This window comes from Magallana gigas, chromosome 1, assembly GCF_963853765.1.
Source record: "Magallana gigas chromosome 1, xbMagGiga1.1, whole genome shotgun sequence".
NCBI lineage: Eukaryota > Metazoa > Mollusca > Bivalvia > Ostreida > Ostreidae > Magallana > Magallana gigas.
In genome coordinates, this window is record NC_088853.1 from 26,175,423 (window position 1) to 26,199,905 (window position 24,483).

The 24,483-nt window shown below is 32.0% G+C and overlaps 2 long non-coding RNA genes across 2 annotated transcripts; both read right to left on the reverse strand.

The window, feature by feature from the left end:
• Positions 1–1,254: 1,254 nt before the first annotated feature.
• On the reverse strand, positions 1,255–7,248 carry LOC105329224 (uncharacterized). The gene is made up of 4 exons (XR_010711757.1): positions 7,115–7,248; positions 6,742–6,835; positions 4,868–5,017; positions 1,255–1,464 (listed from the first exon to the last, which is right to left on the reverse strand). It is a non-coding gene; the product is annotated as an uncharacterized lncRNA (long non-coding RNA).
• Positions 7,249–12,924: 5,676 nt separating this feature from the next.
• On the reverse strand, positions 12,925–14,366 carry LOC105329225 (uncharacterized). The gene is made up of 3 exons (XR_010711758.1): positions 14,260–14,366; positions 13,289–13,318; positions 12,925–13,101 (listed from the first exon to the last, which is right to left on the reverse strand). It is a non-coding gene; the product is annotated as an uncharacterized lncRNA (long non-coding RNA).
• Between the last annotated feature and the right edge of the window lie 10,117 nt (positions 14,367–24,483).

The window sequence follows — 24,483 nt, forward strand, 5'->3', positions numbered from 1 at the left end:
AAAAATTCATGAAAATTAAGCGCTGAAAACCTTTACACTTAATATTTCACCGGTAAAAAGTTTATCTGTACATAAAATTCATGTCATGTGTACACGTAGGACGGTAAAGTATTCAGAATGCTTAGACAATGAAATGATGTAAGATAATAAAACTCTAGATGTCTCTCTCTCTCTCTCTCACTTTCTCTCTCTCTCTCTCTCTCTCTCTCTCTCTCTCTCTCTCTCTCTTAGTGACTAGAACTCCTACTGTGCGGTCAATGTTTAAAATCATGCATTTATTTTACAATGTGGGAAAATCTGTGTGGTTACAGAAAACAGAACACACGGTGTGTGTTACAGGTACATCCAAAGTACACAGACATATCATCAGACTTTAGTTTTTTTCAAATCATCAATATACATATTCAGTTAACATATAACAATAATGATCTCTCTTCTAAACATTTTTTTAAAGAAATATTAAAATATATATAAAAAGGAAAGACATGTATTGAAAAATCGACCACATGTACACTTGTTTATAATCTCTCAAAAGGAAACCTCGTAATGAAAATGGAAAATCCTTTGTGGTACTTATGTCTTTTTTTATTAAGTTATATGTAGTGAAATTATGCTTTAAATCAAGTTTTATTTAAATTAAACTGAAAATCGTCAAACGTAATTTGAATTTCTGGTAAGGAAACTTGTTAATGTGTTGAGGTTTGTTACTAAAGAAAGAAAAATAGAAAAAAAATAAACTTTTGAAGAATTTATTTGAAAGTTGTCCCGAACCGAAAAACAAAAAATCAAATCGAAAAATTTAAAACCCGACCGACGCGACCCAAAAAATATTCCAAACGTAACACTAGAAATCCATCTTGCCCCTTCCCCCAATTGTCGAAACCTGTATCCCAGGGGACATGAAATGTTCGTAATCTACATCATTATGATTCAGTTCTGCTCACAGATGTGTGAAAGATCAGAATAAGATTGTTTTTTAATTGTCAAAGTTTAGACATTTTTGCCCAGCTTTTAAGGTCCCTTTGAGGCAAGAGTCATTAAAGTTATATTCTATGTTTCCCTTACCAGAATTGGCAGAAAGATACATCAAACTACAATTGAAAAGAAATGGTCAAAAACTTGTTTCGACGAAATAAAAAATGTTCAATTGTTAACACACGACGACGGAGGAAAACCAAATGCAATAGGTCACAGGAGTGACTAAGGTGAACTAATTATGGGGAACAAAAAGAACAAACACACACTATGAGAAATTCAAAAATTTCGATCTTTTCTCGAGAACTTTTATTCATAACCATCAATAAAAGGAATAAACACATGCTTTTCTCTTACTATCCCATACGCAATTTCTTCCTTTGAGACATGGAATCTCGTCATCAAAGTACTCAAAACATTTGACACAATCGGGTGTTTTGTCCCTATCTGTAAACGTGAAGCAAAGTGCTCTGAAAGTCTCTCTGCAGACTGAAAGTTAAAAGAAAAACATTAAATTGCATTAATTGATATTATTTAAGGAACAAGGAATCATTCTGTGAGCATTATGATATCATAATTTTGGTCAAATGCAATAACGCCCGAAGTGCTTTATGATAAATTTGATCACGCTACGACCAAATTATCACCTCATAATAATAAAAAAATGATTCCTTATTACTTATATATTAGGCTATTTCCAATTTGTACAATTTAAAACCACTATTTTTTTTTCATGTAGCACATGCTATGTATTACTACGCGGCGCAGCAAATACCGTTTTTAATTTACCATTATGCTATAAGACACGCCTATTGTGTGTCGCTCATCTTTTATGAAATTATTGGGCCATAGGTTGTAAAACTGATTCGTAATGTTATCACAGAAAAAGACGGTTGAAAATGTTAATACTGACAATTAGTCACGAGAGAGAAATTTTCTCAAGATTTGTAAATGCCTCGACGTCGCGAAAATGTCCTGCAAACCAGTTATCACTGTATGAAACAAAGAAGACAAAGGGCCACATAGCTCACCTAAGCAACAATAACCATCTTGTTTCGAACAACGGATAGTTCTTCCCTCGAAATGATACTATACAATCCTAAAGAGTTTTTGATCCAAAAAAGTATTAGTTACAAAAGTGTCATTAGACACTAAATTACAATTGCAAAGACCATGAAAAAAAAGAAAACTTTATTTTCAGTTTGAAATTGAGAATCCTATCTATATAAAAATCAAATAGTATTTCGTCCTCTGACATTATTTAAGATATTAACAGCAAATGAAAAATGTCACCCGGACATGAATTTGATTGGTCACGTGAAGAAATCCTGTGAATCCCGAAGGGCTTTTCAATAAATTTGAGAACGTACAAACCAACTTAATATCCCGGTTATAACATTGCTTTTTATTACTTATTTTTACGTTTGAAAAAGACAACTTGTTCAGAACTGTTAAAAAAACCTAGGTTTTATGTTAACAATAATCTAAGCGATAAGCACGATCAGAGTGACGACATTGAATAGTTCATACAGAGTTGAACGCTTTCGCTTTTCTATAGGTTATAAGAGATCATATTTGCAAATGTTCATATTTAAAATTACAACATGACAATAACAAAAAAAAAGTGACACCATGGTTACCTACTTTACACACCAACATAGTCAGTTGTTTTTTTTTAATAGAAAACTATTGACACTAAACATTATTGAGATATCGCGCTGACAAAATAAACAAGCATTCTGGGAGTATTGCATAAGCAATACACGTCCCCTACCGGTTGCTATTATTCTATGAAAGTTTTGAAGCATACAACTATGTCAGAACTATTATAAAGGAGGTATCATGCTTTAATAATAAGAGATAAAAGAACAGAGGAAATTGAATTATACAGCTGATATCGAAATGAAATACGAAGTTGGTAAAATAATACTCTATATTTTATCTCCTGTAAATTCGCCAAGTTTATTCAGTATTCGCTGATAGAACTTTGTGAAAACAATACACTGTTATGCACAATATCACTTCTTACCGTCTTCTGTACCCTAAATCAAACCAAACAGTTAAACAGCCCAACCCGATAACGAACCCGATTGTAATACTACAAAAAACCTGCCCATTAAATATACAGCACAAAACTTGACATTATTATATAGAACTTATTTGTTTGTTAGAAATGATAAAAATATAATGTTTCAAGTAACGCCCGATACTATCACTGACCACATACCACACACCCTGGCCCCGTTTATTCAATACACACTGAACTCGATAACAAACCCAAACATTAAAACAATGAAATACAAAAAAGTATTTTCTCGAAAAAATGTCAACCAGACGCTACAAAAGTGATAACTTGACCTGTTTTTTGACATTTTGAAGCTGTTCGGCAAGTTACATTTATTCCTTAATCGCATAAAGAAAACAAAAAGTAGGAAACTAAAGTGGGACAGACAAACAGACTTACGGGCGCAAAGGAAAACTATAGTCCCCAGTCGGGGGCTAAAGAGAAAAATATTAATAAGATATCTCATATACCTCAATGAACAGAAATGTGTATTTACTATCTAAATGATGTGTTGGTTTTTGTAAAACAATCTGGAAAATTCTATTAAAAATTAAAAAGTATAACATAACATTTTGTCTGCCTCCGGTGACGATCGGAAGTGACGGACAAATTATTGATGCCTTTTATGCAAGTTTACATGAAGGGGTCTATTATGTAGCAAAGTTCGGTTGCTCAATTGCTTAAAGGTTTTGAGATCGGGTGGACAAAATCAGAAAAATAAATATTATTGAGGTATATCTGATATCTCAAAGGAAAGGAATACCGGCCATTCGTATATATGTAATGATCGATTATATGCCTTAAAGAAGATGAGAAATTTCGCCAAAAACGCAGAAACATTTAAAAGCCAATTTCTTGTTTGCTTCTGGTGTATTTAACAAATTATATATCTTCTATCTTTGAAAATTTCAAGTTTTTATCTTGAACTGTTTTAGTGATATAAGACGGACAAAATCACATTTAAGAAATCAGATATCGGTGGATCTTGGCGACCGGAAGTTAGGTCAATAATGCAAGGCTGAGTACTTTTTATCATCTCTGAAATTACAAAACCATCCATACGTTTTTAAGGTAATGTACCTTAAAGAAAAACAAAGTGGGGTAAAAGAAGAATAAGATAAAAATAAAGCTTATGAACACAATATGGTACGTCTCTCGTTGGAAACGGAAGTACAATGTATTCAAAGTAGCTTTACATTTTTAACACAATATAAGGGAGATATACTTTACAAATTATTTAGTTTTAGTTTCGGTTTTTAGTGTAAATAATAAATGTTTTATAAATTTGCTTAGCAAGAGTTTTGGGATTTTTTTTTACCAAAATGTGTGACCCCGTACACTTATCTAATCATCATGACAATTCTAAGAGGCAAATTTATTTATATTTATAAGTATACTTCATATAAAAAGCCCACGCTTGCCATAGACGTAATGCATGCACCAATGAAATAAAAAAAATCATGTATAAAATGTAGTGATGATCTTCAGTAGTGCTTTATTTTCATTGTGAACATACGCTTACATAATGTCTTTGAAATATAAACTGAACAAAGTTGAAGTCTGATAGAGCATAAACAGAATAAACCAATTATTTGATTTAAATGTTTTGTGTTAATATTGTGATTTAGTATCATTCTATTGGTTTGACAAAGTGTTACTTGATCATAGTATGTTGTAAAATACATTCCCAAATTTTACTACATCATCTGAGATATGCATCATAGAAAATGTTGAAATATTTGTAAATTCTATTTGAAACGCAAATAATCATAATAATAAAAAGTTACAAATATTATTTTCTTGTTTTAATGGTATACACATTATTACCTTCGTTATTTCCGTTGTTTTTGTTCTCTCCGTTATCATCGCTGTCATCGCTATCATCAGAACTACTTGTATTTCCGTTGTCGTCGTTATCTACATCGCCATCGCCATTATTTTCATTGCCATTTCCTTTTTCTCCATATCTGATATATGCTATGTAAATGAAATATAAACATAAGCACATATTATCCTCCAATACTGAGTAACACTTTTTAGTTAAATTACCTTGCCTTTGAGAATGTTAGCTGTTCTTGCTCATTATAATATACTGGTAGATATTAATAATAATGTTTCCCGTTATGTACCAATAAGATAGTAATAGTCAAAAGGAGTTCAATTCTGTGTGAACTTTTTTATGACAGGACAATGATTACCGCATGCGCTTATTTCTTGGCGTTTATAATTGTGAAACATAAAACAAAACTTAAGTTGAAATAAACTGGATAGGTCACTATTAGTACCACTTATGCATATTTAAGTTAAGAAAATCATAAAGCAAGGTTTGGTTGCTAAATCAATTTCTGTTTATTATAAAATATTGTGCATTTTTGCAATAAAGTATTAAACTATTGATAAAAATATAGCAAAGTTTAGTTGCTGAAATTTTTACCTTTTTGAAATCATGCGCGAACGAAATCAGAAAAGATTAACGAGTAAATTATATTCAAACGCTGTTCTTTTTTTAATTCTGGAAATGTTACCGAAAGAACTTTTTAAATAAAAAATACAATTCCATTGATTCCGATGACGACCGGAAATGACGGACAAATTATTAATACCCAATCTGCACATCTACCTTAAAACGGCATTCAGCAACATTTTGAAAACACAGCATCATTGTCAAAAAAATAATAGAAAAAATGAGACCAACAATTCATTGTAGCCCAAAGATTGTCAAAAAAGCAGTAAAATTCTATAACCATAGTTTTTGTTTATTTTTAGAAATATAAGAAGATTCTGAAATAATCATAATCCAGTTAATATTAGAGACGAAATCTGTACAAGCTTTTGCGCAGCAGAAAAAAATTACTGTTTCTCAAACACTGCCACTAATACAGGTTCCTCTAAAGCTATCTAATCTTTCTTGCGTGAAAAGAATTAGTGTGCAAACGAACAATTATCAAAGTACCGAAGAACTGACGGGAGTTGATTTTATCGATGTTTATTCTAAAATCAATGAAATGTTATTTTGCAGTACGGGTAGTTTCTAATCTGTATTTGAATTATGCACATTTTTATACTATGAATTTTTGAACTTTTTCGACACAAGAATGTTGATAAAACCCCATATGAATCTTATTAAGTAATATTTAAAGATAGAATTATTTCATTCAAACTATGTATCAGTAACAGAAATATTTCTGGAAAATTTATGGATCCAAGCAATATTGAACTCTTGTCTCGTTCAACCAAACGCTCGGCTATCGCCGTTAATCTCCGACAAGCAAGAGAGACTCTCTGCTTGTCGAAGATTTACGGAGACAGCCGAGTGTCGAGTTGAACGAGACTATTTGAACTCTGGCGTACAATACGACTACAAAAAATATCTAAATTGCTCGTACCATTTAAAATCTGACTATTTTCAAAGTATTTATAAATAAGTTTCCTTAAAAAACAATGCTTTAGCATACATTTTATCGAATTTATAAGTTATTTTCAAGAACTAAGTCATGTCAGCGGCGGTGATTTGTGCTTTGTCCAAACACTGTTTCACTTTCGGTTTGTCAGAGTAACTGCATAGGAGAGTTGATTAAAATCTACTCCCAACAAAAAAAGTTAAACACGTGGATACTGGAAAGTTTTGTCAAATAAATCTCATCAATAAAAACCGATAAAATGAATATTGTAGTTATTAAGTCAATGTATATTAAACTTACCGTGTGGATTTGCCAACGTCTTTTCTAGGACAACACAGGCCAGCAGAACAAAAATTACACTATTCATCATGAAACAGGATCCACTTTAGGAATACTAGAAAAGTGTAAAAACAAAGAATACAGTGGGAAAATACATAACATACTGAAGAATATGATTTGTATTTTTTCTATGTTCTCTGAAGATAAAATACTAAACAAAAATAACAATATATATATATATATATATATATATCATCGTAATAAAACCAGCCTGAAAAAAAATATTTAAAAAAACCGTATTTGAAAACCAACTAGTTGTAAACTAACGCATAAAAACAATTCAAACTATATAATCAAAAGTTTGATCATATTTTACCTTCAAAGAATAACTTACCAACAGAAATAAATTCTCTTCGTCTCCTGAAATGATCACAGCTCTTAGAAAAAAAATGGTTCAAATTTATAGACGAGCAGTGAAATCTCCTCCTTTTAAATATTATTTTTAATAAAGAATATGTTGACAGTTTTCATGTTAAGTGGTGGAAAAAGAGATGCACGGTCATAATATATGATTTACGAGAGATTTGAAATTACTGACTTCTGCATAATTAGATACATTACGACACTTTAATTAAGACCATTTCTAATTCCGTCGAAGGTCGTTTTAGGGCCCAGTTTTAACGTAAACTCTTTTTTACTGAACTAAATTACGTGAACATCGACTTTTAAACTAAGTGCAGGTGTTATTTTATAAAATTGGATACTTGTATAGCTGAGCGATAACATTATATTTCCACCAATTAAACATTGTCTTTTTACAGTGAAGTACGGTGCCGAATCTGATAAGCAATGATAACAATCGTAATTCAATTAATAAGTCTTTTAGTTATAATTAATTTTATTTATTTGTTTTTGTTAATCTTTAAAATACACAAATATTTTGTCTCAAATCAAGATTTAAATTAAAGTATAATTATTACGTAATATTAAAAATTGCCAATAATTGTATTTGTTCAGAAACGTGTCTGAACGTTTTCTTTCAGAATATGATTTCATAGTAAATAAAGTATTGTAAAATGAGTATCAGCAATGAAAAATATTCTTGCAAAATAACTTTAATACAATAAAAATGTACCATTTTTTTTATCGATGTCAAACATCATTTTTGGGGTAAAGGTAAATGCTTCTAATTTAAAATTCTAACCAATTCCTCGCTTTTTACATATTTTAAAAAAAACGTGTAGTAAATTAAAAGAAATGCCTTTCTTAAGTAGATTACGCAAACGTAAATAACGCAACCATTTATTTATGTCAGGCAGTATTTGTCAAAATTTATGAGGCCCGTTAAACAGGGTTACTACAAAACTGGGTTACGCAACGTCCGTGCGCTAAATAGATTTTCTTTATTACATAATTTATCACAAACTATCGCTTTTCGTTTGCTATTTTTAAAATAAAACTTATTATCGCAATTTGTGACTGGTTGTTTGACACGATTTTAGAGAAAATAAAAATATTTAGTTTTGTTGCGATGCACTTCTAAAACCTCAAACCTCTGTCTATATTCTACTCACAATGAAGAAAAAAAGACAGTATTTAGTAATAAATTGATAATTATGATGCTTCATAATGGTTAATAATAATCTTTAACAAGCTATTCATAATAATCTCAATGAAACTATTCTTCAATGTTAAAGTATATTAAGTAAGGTGAATTTCAAATATAGCTTATGTAGAAATAATGAATCTTTCTTTGACATTTTGGTTCATTTGGGTCTTTTGTAGGCTGTTAAAAATACTAATTGTTAACGTTACACACAATAAATCAGAGAATACCTAAAATAAGTTGTGATCATATGTTTCATAAAAAATGTTACTACAAGATTGCATTTGCTTTTTCCCCTTAATATTACGGATACACATTTATAATATGACTAGTGACTTAAACAATTAAATGCTCTCTTAGGTGATTCATTCGGGATATGAAGGTAGCGACATTGCAAAAAAACATATAACGCGGGTTATGTAAATGTTTTCGGCATTGATCGCTACCTTCATAACCCGCGGGAATCATCAAGAAAGCATTTTATTGTTTATATTAACATCTTTCTTTTCACTAATTAATAAATTGATTATGAAAAGCTAGTAAAATTCACTAAATTATTGTTAACGTACATAAGTACCTTAGTCAAAAGAAATAGCCAAATCGTCTCCTGTGAGAACTTGAGTCTGGCATCATCATGATTATTTCGTGCAGTCCGTGATATTTCGTAGGTCGCTGTAAGTTTAGACTAGTCGATAAACATGGAGTGTCAATTTCAGACCTGTCAATTTCTTCTCAGTTTCAGCCGCTGTAAATTTCGACCAATCGATTAACGGGGCGTTTAAATTTAAGTCTGGTTGTTTCTTTAGAGCTATGAATTAACTAAGTTTTCGTTTTCGTAAGTACTTGGTAGATGTAAATATATGTTATCAATACGCGACGTAGACGGTGCACATATTGTCAGCGCAGATACTTATTTGCATTTGATTTTTACAAGTTTCTTTATCGGGTTTTATCAATTAAATTTGTCATTTCTTTTACAGCTTTGATTCATACTTTTCCCCTGTGATCCAATATCCCTTGTACATTGAATTTAATAAACAAAATACAATTACAACGAAGCGCATTGAAGTGGTAAAATTTTTCGTTCGAATTGAATGTCCTACACTTTGTATCGAACGTCAATTGTTACATGAGACACTCCCATTTCTTTTATAACGAGGAAAACAGTATTCGTAACAATGCTTTCGGAACTGCTCATCTTCTAAACATCAAATGCAGGGCTGCGGACCCTGGAAATGTGGACACAAACTGAAGCCCAATATTTCTCCGTATATATTTTCCGTGCCCCGTGCATATCCTCAGTCCCCTCATCATGCTGCGAGCACAGCAAATAATGCAGAAGAAGACGAAGAACGTAGCTTACCTCTCTACAACGAAAAACTGAAACATGTGCATATATGTTGTGGAAAAAAAACTTGTTTTATTTACAATACAATACATGTAACAGGAAGTTCAAAACACAAATAAATTGGTTACTAAAATATTCTTGACTATTTTGAACAATATCACTGTTTCTGAACATAGTTGAAAAGAAAAAAGTTGTGTTTTTGTTTATAATGCACGTGTGTGAAATCCTGCTTGTGTTGTTTAGAAGAGTGGCGGTTCCGAAAACATGGTGACGAATTCTGTCTTCCTCGTTTCAAAAGAAATGGGCATGTCCTTTTTAACAACTGACGTTCGATACAAAGTTTAGAACATTCCATTCGAACATAAAATTTTACCACTTCAATGCGCTTCTTTGTATATGGAGTAAATATATACTCTTGATATCGTTAAAATTGATATGATTTGCCATTCAATGTCATAACCTCATTTTCTTGAACATTTCCTGCGTCATTATAAAATGCTGAAAGCTCAAGTGAGCTATTCTGATCACATTCTGTCAGTCGTCCGTCTGTCCGTAGACTTTTCACATTTTCAACATCTTCTCAAGAACCGCTGGGCCAATTTTAACCAAACTTGGCACAATGTACACCCTTTTATAAGGGGATATTAGTAAGAATTAGATAGTGGTGATTTTAAATTTGGAAAGTCCTGACACCGGGAGTAGAGTGGCGCCACAATGGGGTGGTCGAATTTTAAATAGGATAATATAGAGAAAATATTTGAAAATCTTCTTCTTAGAAACCAATCAGCCAGGAAAGTTGAAACTTGTGTGGAGACATCCTCGGGTAGTGTAGATTCAAAGTTGTGAAAATTATGACTCCCGGGGCTAGGGCGGGTCAATAATGGGGGTTCAAATTTTACAAAGGAATATAAAGAGTAAATCCTTTAGTCTTCTTTTCAGAAACCAATCAGTCAGGAATGCTGAAACTTATGTGGAGATATCGTTAAGTAATTTTGATTTAAAGTTGTAAAAATCATGACCCCAAGGGGTAGGGCGGGCCCCCAAAGGGGGGTTGGTTGGAATTTTTACACAGGGAAATTTAGAGTAAATTTTTAAAACTCTTCTTGTCAGAAACCAATCTGTCAGGAAAGCTGAATCTTATATGAAAGCATCCTTAGGTAGTGTAGATTAGAAGTTGTGAAAATCACGACTTCCAGGAGTAGGGCGGGCCCACAATTTTTTTTTTTTTGGGGGGGGGGGGTAAATTTAACAAAAGAATATATTGAGAATCTTCTTCTCATGAACCATTAGTCCAAGAAAGCATCCTCAGGTAGTGTAGATTCAAAGTTGTGAAAATCATGACTCCCGGGGGTAGGGTGGGGCCAAAATTGGGGGTCGAATTTTACATAGGAATATATAGAGTAAATTTTTTAACATTTTCTTCTCAGAAACCAATCAGCCAGGAAAGCTGAAACTTGTGTGAAAGCATCGTCAGGTTGTGTAGATTCAAGTTTGTATAAATCAAACCGAACAAATTGTACATACAGTCAGTCCAAGCATATGTTTAACTACATACACCTAAGCAAAGTATAGCATTGAGATCCTATAGCACAGCATTGGAATCTCACACCATACAATCTCATAGATCATATCATACCATAGCATAGCATGCGACATGATTTTCACGGGGTTTTAAAAGGTTTTATTTGAAAGATTAGAATAAGTGCTCACATTAGTGGTTAACTTTGGCTTTTAATCATTTTAATTCCAAATGTGTGGAACTCTTTTGTGTAAGCAAGCAATTTTGTTCTAATCTCATAGCATACTATTGCATAGCATACCATATCATTTAGCCCTTCATTTCAATTTTTCATAGCATATCATACAAGTTACAAAAGTTATGAGTTACAAAAAAAGCAAAATCTCAGCAAATCCACTAAAATCACCCCACTAATATTAATGCATTTAATCATAAAAAATAAATCATGATTTTTGAAAGATACAGTCCCATAACTGCAGTGGTGTGTGCATACAAATTGAGCAACGCGCTTTAGTGACTATGTTCCTTTTCAACAAATCGTGGTTAAATGCTTATATTTACTTTTTTTAAACTTCTTGTCTGCAAATGTAATAATGGAAGAGCCACTGTAACAGCAACAAGCGTGAACTTTAATTTTTGCTTGTGACGTTGCAGTTTACAGCGTTTAACGTCTGTGTTGTGATATCAAAACTCGTCATTCTAACATATGAGTACCCTGAGTATATAAAATTGTTATAATTGCCGCAGCTTTCAACACACTTTACAAGCCAAAAATATTCCACGGTTAAGCTATGTGTTATATATATGAAAATGGACATTGAGTGATTGTGGTCTTTTGAGAGTTTTTGTCTTTGGCCAATCACTGTTGTGTCCATATGAGGCATCAGGCAAATGCTTCCACGTGCGCGCACATTCCGCTTGCAAAAGTAGTTCTTATAAAAACTTGAAGTTTGGTTTAGTATTTATATAACATTTTACTCAGTTTTATTTCAAGAGATGCAAACATACATAAAATACAGTTCGACCTGTTAATTCAAGAATGCACATTTTGTCTCATGCGTAAGAATTTCGATCGAAAGATTCATTCAGTAATGCAGTTGACCTCGATGGACTGACCTCAATCATAAGAAGATGCTCCGTGAACTGACCTCGATCTATTGATACTGCATAAGAGGACGGCTTGATTTATAAACAAGTTAACGTTATAATGCGACCTCAATAGCAAGTTATGATGGTATTCAATGTTTTTCAGTCTTATTAAATTATTTTAATACAACTCTTTCTTTGTATACGTGTTAATGCTCTTTGAAGAGCCCTACTCAGTATTCTGAAGAAGAAGAAGAAGAAGAAGAAGAAGAAGAAGACATTAACATTTAATAATTACGTTAAGAATATTAAACTAGACAAGGAGTTTACGAACGGCTTTCCCCAAATTTATTTCAAAATAAAATTTGTTGACGGTTTATAATGATGAAATTATGGTGTACAGATTCAAAATATTCTATATTTTGTAAATATACAGTACTTTTTAAATTATTTTACATCAAACTGATCATGTTGATTGCTTTTAGCTATCAATATATCATTATTGCCGATCATTCCTTTAAAAGGAATACTTGTTGTAACTTAATATTATTTTTGTACATGAAGTTGCACATATTAGGTCTTTGAATGATTCGAAATTGACTCAAACAAAGAGATCACATTCCAGATATAACTTTAGTCCTGATATCTTATTGATAATATTTATTGCTTAAAATAAACATAATCCCTTTTCTGTATCAAATCTGCAATGATTTATGTTACATGCTGTTTCGTTATCAAATTGTTCAAAGCATGCGAAACACATATCTATGAGAAAATCATCTGGTTGGATTTTGCAAAGGGATTTGATGGATCGTATGCAAACTGAAATGTACAAAAATAAAGCTTTACGCCACATATTTAACAGTCTGCAAAAAAGTTGGTTATGTTTAAAAGCTTGCATCTTTAAAATGGGTTTATATCTTCAGTATCAAAAAACTCAAATGACTTTTTCTTTTGTTTAGTAGCTTTTAACGCTACATGAAAGCTATCACTAAACACCAACTCATACCTCCGAGTGTGTTATCCTCGTACGTCAACTCTGAAAAAAAGAACCACAGAGACATTTTATCAATTTTATTTTATTAATTATTAATAAAATAAAATCTTGCTGTAGCATCCCACCTTAAGATTACATAGCCAGTCTACATCCTAATCCAAAACTCATCAGACAGTTATCCCTGCCATTTATAACTTGATATTTTAAAACCATTTATATATGTGGGGAGGGGAATATGGCAAGAGAAAGAAAAATATCTTTTTATCTACATCCTAGCTTCTGGGGCCAAAAATTGTAAGGTCGTTCGATCTTCTTTATATTTACAGTTTTATCTAAAATACATACAGAGGTACAATTTGCACGAAATTAAAGTAAATTTCCTAAAAATAAACATTTATTTAATTTAATATGACCAAGTGTCAATATACCGTGAAGTTTTTAACTTAAAAAGGTAAAATCGTTTACAGACAAAGGCTATTGGTTAACCAAGTGTTGATTGACCTAAAAAAACAACATGTTTTCTGTATAGCTTTACTTGTCACTCCCCATCACCAAACAAAACAAACAAACCCTTCCCCATGGACAGGGGATTCCCTAACTTAAAATGAGAATATAATACACATGATGACAATGCATTTAGTTTACCTAAAACGACAATAAAATTACAGAAGAAAATACAGTTGTATAAAATATTGATAATTTTCACTATGTTGCAATATTGCCCTTAACGCAGGGGCATGAATTGATATGAATTTAGTTTTTCCTTAAATATATACTGAAGTAAAAAAGAGGGTTTTTCAAAAGATTTGATACATGTTTACTATATCAAAAATCATACAGTTTGCCTGTAAACCTAAAGACATCAAATGCTTTATACATATAACTTGGTAAACGTACGTAAAATGAATTCGTCTTGGCATTTATAACAGTTTCATAATTGCAATCATTGAAGAAATAATTAAGTCAATGTATATAAAACTCACCAAGATTAGATGTCAAAGTCTTTGTAAAGACAAGGCAGGACAGAAGAACCAAATAAACACCCTTCATCGTGAATATGAATTCCACTTTATGATTACTAGAAGAACAAGTATTTCAGAAGAAAGAATGCATAACATACAGATGTGAATTTATTTCAATTTGTGATTTTTTTTTCTATTATTTTACTCCAACAAATGCATAGAAAAAACTTGAATAAAATAAAACACATTTATTTCAAAGTAAATAAAGAAGAAAAATCTGGAGAGAAAAATGCCAACAAAAAATAAAACAAAAGATAATAAAATCAACAGTTTTATTATATTTTGCTTTTCAAAAAATAACTTACCCAAAAATCTTCGTCTCTCGAAAAAAACACAACTTAGAAAGAAAAGGTTCAAATTTATAGACGAGCAGTCAAGGAACCGCCTCATAAATATTTATTATAATACAGAATATGTTTAAAATTAAAATGTTAAATGGAAGTTAAATAGATGCACTGCCATCAGATGTGATTTACGAGATCTTAAATTTCTTAAAGCACATCAGAAAAAAAACACAAAAACGTCGCGGCATTTATTAATTAAAAGGTACATGCAAATGTGGGGTATTTTTTAGTGAATAACAATGATAAGATCTGATTTTTTGTTACATTTCTTTTCTTAAAAATTTACAAATATTACGCTTTCTAAGTCAATCGCATAACAAAGATACCAGAAATACAAAAAAATGTGTTTTTCATTCTTAAAATGACACTGTAAAATATTTAGATAAACCCACCTTAAGTATTATGTCACTAGAGATCCATGGCGACGACGAGAAAGACGAGTAAGTTTGACAGATTTTGCAATGAAATAAAAAAAAATAGACAGACTGACATGGGTAGGTACGAAGGGAATATTGTTATTGGAGAAACTTTCCATCATTAACACAATTGTAGGGGTTTTGCTAGTCAGGCACGTGATCAATGTGTTTCGTGTCTTTACTTTATAAGTATAAACCACATGTGGATTTTCCTTAAGAGAAATTTTTGAATAAAAAATAAAAAAAACACCCTCAGTACATGCATAAATAAAAGAAGAGGGGGTGTTTACTCCATAATGTCTCGAGTATCATATAAGAATTATCAAATTTAAGATATGAAAAACGTGATTCTAATTAACTTGTGTAAAAACTGTTCTACAAATGTTTTTTCAATGCTATATTTTCCCGCACTCACGCGCAGTGGCGTTATAAATGACGGATCACATTAATGTGCATAATACGTACATGTAGCATGTAGCAAGGTTTAGAAAAACATATCGACGACAGAACATATTTAATGGGCTTAGAGTTTGTGAAACGTTTATTTATAAGAAGCATGGTGTATATTTTTACTCATACTCATGTCAAAATGTTTACTCCAAATACGCCACATATACCTTTAATATCAATGCTAATTCCGTCCAAGGTCATTTAGGGGCCCAGTTTTACAGTAAACTCTTTTTTTGACGGAACTAAATCACGATTAGAATATGAAGAATAAGAATATAATATAAGAATATGTTTAAAATTATAATTTTAATGGGGATAAAATAGATGCACGGTCATTGGATATGATTAACGAGATTTGGAATTACTAAAGCACTTTTAACTTTCTTATGCTTAAATACATTGCGGCACATTAATTATTAAGACGCAAGTCAAAATTAAATTCATTCCTTATAATTTAAAGTGGCATTGTCACGATTTTGGTAAAAAATTATCTATTCGATTTCAATGCTTACGATGATTAAGTAAGACATTTTTAATATGCAACCAAAATTTGAGTGTCATTTGATTAGTTATAAGCGAGTTACAGAGGTCACAATTATTTACTTTGTTTACAGTTCTTTTGTTTAAATTTTGAATGTTGAAGTAAAAAGTCCAATTTTAAATCTTAAATGGGTGTTTTAAACATTATGTACTGTTTATTTATGCTTAAGATCAATAAGAAGATAGACAATTCTGCATGGAAAAAAAAGTTTTTACTGGTAATATGAACCTATGTTAACAAAAAATAGGGCATGAGACTTGTTTACATAACAAATAATTGTTAGCTCTTGCCTATAAACTAATGACTGACTCTCAAATTTCATTTGATCTTTTAAAATGCATATCTTAAGAATTGTGAATGACACAAACAGAAGAATAGAGTTTGACAAAAATCCTGACCATGTTCCTTTAATACATAATACAAAACTAATCTGTACTATTTCATACTTTTGTTTTATCGTAAATAACATTTTAAAGGGGAATAGTCGTGATTTCGGTAAAAAAATTATTTCACCGTTTTTAATGTTTACAATGCTTCCGTAAGTCATTTGGACTGGTCAACCAAATCTGAGCGTCAGTTGTCGAGTCATAAGTGAGATACACAGCTTACAAATCTTCGTCATGTTAACATAGTTTTGTTTACGTTTTAAATGTAGAAGTAACAGTTCAAGTTTTTGACCTAAAATGAATGTGATACACGCTAGGTACATTTTATTTATGATTGAAACGAATTAGAACAGAGAGAAATCAGCTGGAAAAAAGAACGCTTATCGGTAAATTGAAACAATGTAAACAAAAACAAGGCGCGAGCCTATTTTTACATGGCCAAGAATTGTGAGCTCTGTATCTTGCTTATATCTCTACAACTGACATTTAAATATGGGTTTATCATTAGAAATGCATTTCTAAAGCATTAAAACACTAAAGTAGAAAAACAAATTTGACCAAAATCGTGGCCATGCCACTCCAAACTACTCGCACATTAGTACAGCATCCTCAGTTACAAGTGATCCAGATTTGAACTTAGAGAGAAGAGCAGCCATACTTAAATCTGGTGTTTGGACGTTGGTTTGCGTCTTCACAGTGTACATCTCAAATTTAAAGGTATTTGAATTATACCTAAACCTTAAAAAGAGGAAGTGTGAAAAATGAAGGAACAGGGTTCTTTGGGTCGTGAATATAGCACACGGGCAGGTTTGAGTACGGAGATTGGAAGCGGTGTGCGAGATGACTGAGTTTGCTGAAAATGGATTGTTTGTAATTTGCGGTTTTACAGTTAGTCCATTCAGATTGTCGCTTATGTCCTGTTTTTTCTGAGCCGTCTAGCAATCCCGATTTTATCTCCAAACAGAGGATTCATGTTTACATTTTATGCATTAAGCCCCGACATCATTCTAACAGTTTCTCACTCTATACATATATTATAGCTCAATCAGATTGAAATATGTTTGCTTGCCAAATGTTTCTCCAAGAAGGCACATCAAATTTTTACAACCACACCAAAATACCATCATAAACCTAGATAGCTTAATAGAAAAGCGTTCTAAAAAGAAAGATTTAGGTGCAATTTTCACTCTGCGTTAAAATTTGGTGTTTTGATAAATAAGGCTATAGTTTACTTTAGTACACTTTACTTTACAATGGTATGAAAGTAATTGGTGTATTTTTAACAAAGATCTTTTATATGTCTTAAAACAAAAATATCATTTGTATCATGCATTGACAAAGGGGGGGTAAGAAGGCAATGTTTCCTGTCTTGAAATTGTTTCAGTTTCATTTATGAGAATAAAAAATAAATAAATTCTGTGTCAGTCTTTCCAATTAAAAAAAGGGAATAAAATGAAAGATTGAATCATTTTTTTTTAATATTAAAAAAGTAAATATTTGATCAAAATTAAATCATATTCTATTTATTCGCTTTGGTGCACACTTGTATGCAAGTGTACTGTTAGGAATTACAAGTTAAAAATCAAAGGCCTGAAGGGCCACAATGGCGTCGAGTTAAAGTTAATTTGAAGAATAAAAACCTTAATATTTTTTTTCAAAAGTCAACATAATCTCCACTATTACAAAACAGCAAATATTTTTTATTTGTCTTATTTATGGTTCTCCTTCATTGATCAAATGTACACTTAGGTACTGTAGATTAAAAAAAAATCCTTAAAACAAAGTTTGATTCTGTAACTCTTAGTAATGTGTGTACTTAACATGAGACCAACTTTTCTTGTTGTTTGCTTGAGATTAATTTTATAAAAATTGAGTTTGGCGGTCAATTTAACAGAAAAGAAATAATATAGATTTTACGCAGTCAACTAAAATAATAGAAATATTAAAATTAGGTGTTATTTTTAAAAATATTTTCAAAAATCATTCTGATTTGGTTATTGACCATTCATTTAGAAATTGGTATCAATTATACTTTCTTTTTAAAAACAAATATAAAGAAAAATACATTAGTCAACTTTAAAAAAAAATGTTTTTATCACATTACTAATTAAATTACAATTCATTACAAATGGACTCACCTACCCCTTAAAAGTTTTGAATGTTAATTAAAAATCTAAGTTTAGAAATATCTTAGGAGTTAATTTTTTTTTAGGTTTTTTTTTCTATTCATATAGAATTAAATTTTAAAAATATGATTGTGTTTAATTCTATATATAGCCAGTGTATGAGGGTCTTATGACATAACGTTACAAAGCGTGGAAAACGTCATAAACGTCAGGCACGTTGCGCGACGTCTGCAACTCCAATGACGCTCCATTTTCATGAAGCATAGTTAAGGCGAAAATCTAATGAATCTCAACCTAGCGTTTTTGTTTATGGTTGCCGCTATGGATATTGTCAGTTCTGAATTTCAGGTACGTTTTATAATTATTTGTGCGTTGAAAATATTCGTATAATTGATAGCATGTAATCTTTAAATTACTGTACTTACATTCGTTGACTGTCATATTGAAATCTTTGCAGTGAGTCGTTAATAAAACCTGACATATATATACATCAACAAATACCGTCAGCACAAACACTCGGTGAAATGTAATTCATCCACAAATATTTAATTCCACATACATCAAATCATAAATATTTTGTTATATAATAAATGTATTTCTTTTTTTAAAAATGCATTAAAGCTTCATTACATTGTCATTTGCACCGATGAATTATGAGAGAATGTGTGTACAAAAATTTTTTTCTACCAGCCATACGCACGTAGATCGAAAGATCAAGTTTTACAAATAATATGGATGTAATTATAGATAATTATAAGGGGAAGTTTGAAAAAAATTGTTTTGGTGTTTATTAGAAATTTTTGAAAAGGAGTTATGCGATATAGAAGCGATCAGTCGGTCGGTACACACTAAGCGAAGTCGGGGCAGGATATAGTGGCAATATATTGTTTACATTTAATGTACAGTCCAATTATGCATTTTAGGTCAGCACACATTCAAAATTTACATATTTTTCTGCATATATATTTCACAGGTAATTGTTTACAAATTATTTATTTTTTATTTTTGAGTGAATACATGTTACTTCTCAACCGCTCTTCCATATTCTCCGCTGTTTACAAATAGCTTAGCAACATAGTAAACATAACACTAAAACTATGGTCGGACAGCTTTATCAGAGACGGTTTGAAATAAATAAAGTTACGTATGTACACGTGTGGAAAAGATGTGAATAATTATAAAATTCATGGTTATCAAGAATAATCACTTTCAGAAAAAAAAATAATCAATCAGAAATGTAGTAAGTTTAAGAGTGGATTTTAAAAACAGTGTTTACAATTTTTAGTAAATAATTTGTTATAAATTTTAATTACAATGTGTGAATTAATAAGTTGATCAATTCATATATAATTTATAGGATACAATACAGTAGCGTCGGAAGCAAATAGAAAGTGTGGGGGGGGGGGGGGCTAGAATAATATTCAAAAATCTTGACAAGCAAAAAAAAAACAAAACAAAACAAAAAACTTAGTTCCAAAAAAAATCTTAGCTACCAATTTTTTCTCCCCAAATCATAGAATTCCTAATCCGTGGGGGCGAGAAAAAGTGTGGGGGGGGGGGGCTGAAGCCTCTATAATGCTATGTGCCTAATGGTTAGATCTAACTTTCCAAAAAAAAAGCCCCCCCCCCCCCCTCCCCCCGATTCCGACACATATGCAGTAATGAAAAAACAACCAATTTTAGAGATAAATCTGATAAAGTTCATTGCATTTTTTCAGGAATTAGACGATCTATTTCAAGCACATTTTGGATTAGAATTAGCATCTGATTCACATCATGGAGAAGTAGCAGATTATGTAACAAGTGACCAGGAGGATACAGACATTGAACACAATAGATCAGGCAGAATACATGATTTTTTAATTTCTGAAACAGAAAATAATTTGTCCGACACTGAACAAGAAAGTCTAAATGAAAATGACACTTCTTTAGAATTGGGTGGCATTAAACAAAACTGTAAATGCGGACAGCGATGTTTTTCAAAGTTTGAGGATTCAGTAATTCTTGATCATATATTCAATGTAAGAGAAATGGAAAAAGATGTGAAAGATGCGTATATCATGGGTTCTATTAATACTGCCTCGTCCGCTTTCACCCGAAAAGGTTCAAGATCTCGAAATTCGTACCACTATAGTTTTAAACATGAGAAAATTTGTAGATCAGCTTTCCAAAGTTTGTTTGATGTTGGGAAGAAGTCTCTTTCCAATATTTTGAAACATTATTCTGAAAAGGGTGCAGTTTCTAGACAACATGGAAATCTAGGAAGGAAACCCAAACACGCGGTCAATTTTGATGATGTACAGCGAGTTGTAAATTTTATCATTGGCTACGCCGATGAACATGGTCTACCCCAGCCTGCGGCCCTCAGAGGTAGTGATAAAGAGCCTCCAATTTTTCTCCCTTGTGACTCCTCAAAGAAAGGAATTCGCAGTTTATACAAGTCAGCATGCGAAACAGATGATGTTAGGAAAGTGGAGTACCAAACATTCACTAACATTTGGACCTCCTGCTGTTCCCACATTAAGATATATGGTTCACGCTTTGACGTTTGTCACAGGTGTGAACTGTTGAGGAAGCAGGTGCTTGACGCATGCATGGAAGAAGAGAAATTGGTGGCTCTAAATGAATTTCAAACTCATATTGATGTAGCGCAAAAGGAAAGAGATATCTACAAGAAAACTGTAAAAGACTCGCTTGAAGAATTACAAAATGCAGATAGACAGGGACACCACATACCGCCTTTATCCTCTGATTTTACCAAAGTTCACTACACATTTGATTTTAGCCAAAATGTTGCTTTACCTCATCATGCTCGGCAAATGGGACCGCTTTATTTTCTCAGTTTAAAGAAAGTACATATATTCGGTTTTCGTGTTGACGATATACCTACACAATATAATTACTTGATAGGGGAAAATGAGACGCTTGGATTAGATGGTACGGGATCTCATGGGCCCAACACAGTTATCTCCTTGGTGCATCATGGCCTTAGCACATATGGCTATGGAGAAAAAGATTGCTTGCTTCATTCTGATAATTGTGCAGGTATTTTCTATCATTCTCTCTCTCGCTCTCTCTCTCTCTCTCTCCATTTGAAATTTTTAGAGAGAATATATTTTTTCTCGCCTTATGTCTGATGTTAAATAACGATGTAACAATTTCGTTTCAGGTCAAAACAAGAACAAATTTGTAATCGCTTATTTGGCATGGCGAGTGATCACTGGATTGCACCATCAAATTACGTATTTGATGCAAGTAGTTGGCCATACACGGTGTTTGATTGATGCAGGTTTTGCACGTGCAAAAAAGCTGTTCCGTCGATCGGATTGTGACAGTATGAGAGAACTTCAGCAAGTCTTTGAGCCTTCGTCTTCAACAAATAAAGGAATTCTATATGAAAGTGGAGGAGACACTTCTACGTGGAAGTACTACAACTGGAAAGAGTTTTTGGAACAATTTTTTACCTCTTTGCCTGGTATATCTAAATACCATTCGTTTCGATTTTGTGCTGACCACGCAGGATTTGTTTTCGTTAAGGAAAATAGTGATGCAATGGAAAAAGAATTAAGATAATTAAACCTTCTGGACTTCAGCAGATTCCTGGAAAATTTCCCACAGAGCTAACACCTCCTGGATTGTCCAGGGAAAGAACTCAGTATCTTTTCAAAAAGTTAGACCGTTTGTACGACCAAGATGTCAAGATCAATTGTGTCCACCCACTCACACTGAGGAATAAATTGCCCCGTCATCTTTTATCAACTATTAAACTCCATCAATAATCAATTGAATAATTACGTTTAATCTATGTTTGTGTATCTTATCGAATATTTTAAAAATGTATGGCTTCTATAAGTAGTTTACTCTAATAATATGTTCATTTGTACGATGTGATTGGCAAATGTCAAAGACATTTTTTATTTAGCAATGCCGATTATCTCAACAATTTTGACGTCAAAATAAACGGTACGCAATGTCGACGTCATGATGAAATAAAAGGCCATCATTCAACCTAAAATTGAAGTTTTAATTTTCAAGATAAAAATATAATTTTAACATATTCTGTTTTCCCATGTTTTCTTACATTATAAGCAATCAAAATATAATTTTGTGATTTTTATGTCATAAGACCCCTTTTCTCATACACTGGCTCATATTGTAAATTGTATACTGCTGATAAACACACTGTCTCTTATTATCAATTTGATTTAAAATTCACAAAGGTCCAAATGACACGGGCCGAAAAGATCAGGGGTAGATAAAAGAAACCACCCATTCGCGTTGTTTAAGTGAAAGTAGTTCACTTCTTTGTTTAAGATAACATTTGGTTGTAGATATACTTATAGCTCGATGTAGGAAGTTTTGTTTCTAAAAGATCAAACATTTGTGCATTGTCAATATTCGATATGGATACAATATAATCTGTTTTGCAGGCTTGTATATTTCATATCAAATTGAGTATGTAGGCCTAACTATCGCATATGTCTCCGTGCAAGTGTATTCATCCGCTGAAACCCAGACATATTGTTTACAATAAAATATGAACATTTTTAAAGACATCAACCATTTTGTATCTGCCAACTTGTTTCGTGACGTACAGTTCTGCTCGATATTGAATTATGTCATCTGTTTTTCTTCAAACACATAAGGAAAACTTTGCACTCATTTGAGTTGTTTGGCTCCTTAAAATTTGCACCTTCCGGACGTACGATCTCTAGATGGCTTTCGATCTTCGATCGACACCATAAAAAGTATTTCCGTGTAGATGTCAATCAGTCACTCAACGCTAGATATGAAGTTTTAGTTTAAAAACCTTAAAAAATTTCAGATCCATAAAAATGTTTGTATCCCTTTAAGGTGGTATGGGACACTTCCATGTTGTGACGTATTGTTTATCGAAATACACAATTAAATAAAGTGTAATTATATAGGTAGTTTCTATGGTGGCATGGATCTGCCACCACTTGTCAGATAATTATATTGACTTGTCAGATGATTATGTCGACTTGTCAGATATTTATGTCAACTTGTCAGATCTTTTTGTTGACTTGTCATTATCGTATTGCGTAAAAACTCAATAATTTGTTGTCAAAGCGTGTTATTGCCACTAACTGTCATAAACTTGTCATCATAATTATCTAACAAGTCAATAAAAAGATCTGATAAGTTAGCATAATTATCTGACAAGTCGACATAATGATCTGACAAGTTAACATAATTATTGGACAGAAAAAATAATAATGAAGAAAATTATCATATATATTATATGTTGACTTGTCAGATAATTATGTTGACTTGTCAGATATTATGTCGACTTGTCAAATAATAATTTCGACTTGTCATATAATTATGTCGACTTGTCAAATAATGATGTCGACTTGTCAGATGATTATGTCGACTTGTCGGATCCTTATGTCGACTTGTCAGAAAGTGTATGTCAACTGGATGGCACAAATTGGGCGTGGAAACGTTTTAGTGTTGACTTTTTCCAACACGTGAATAAGTGACAAGTCGACATAAAGATCTCACAAGTCAACATAATTATCTGACAAGTCGACATCAAGATCTGACAAGTCGACATGGATATCTGACAAGTGGTGGCAGAACTATGCCACCATAAGTTTCTTTCAAAAAATGGTCACATAACTCCGTAGCGCAGTGGGTTAGAGGGTTTTCTACGTTCTTGTAAGTAACGAGTTCGAATCCCGCTGTGGGTTTTACAATTTTTACCTTTTCAAATATTTTTTTAAAGCTATTTTTTGATTAAATATTGTAAAATTTGAAAATTCTAAACTGGTGAAAGTTTTTCAATTATAAAGTACTTTAATCCACATTAATATCGACAGATGTCCCATACCACCGTAAACATTCAAAGGTGACTATGACAGAAGTGTTTTGTTTTGTTTTTGTTTTTTGGTGGAAATT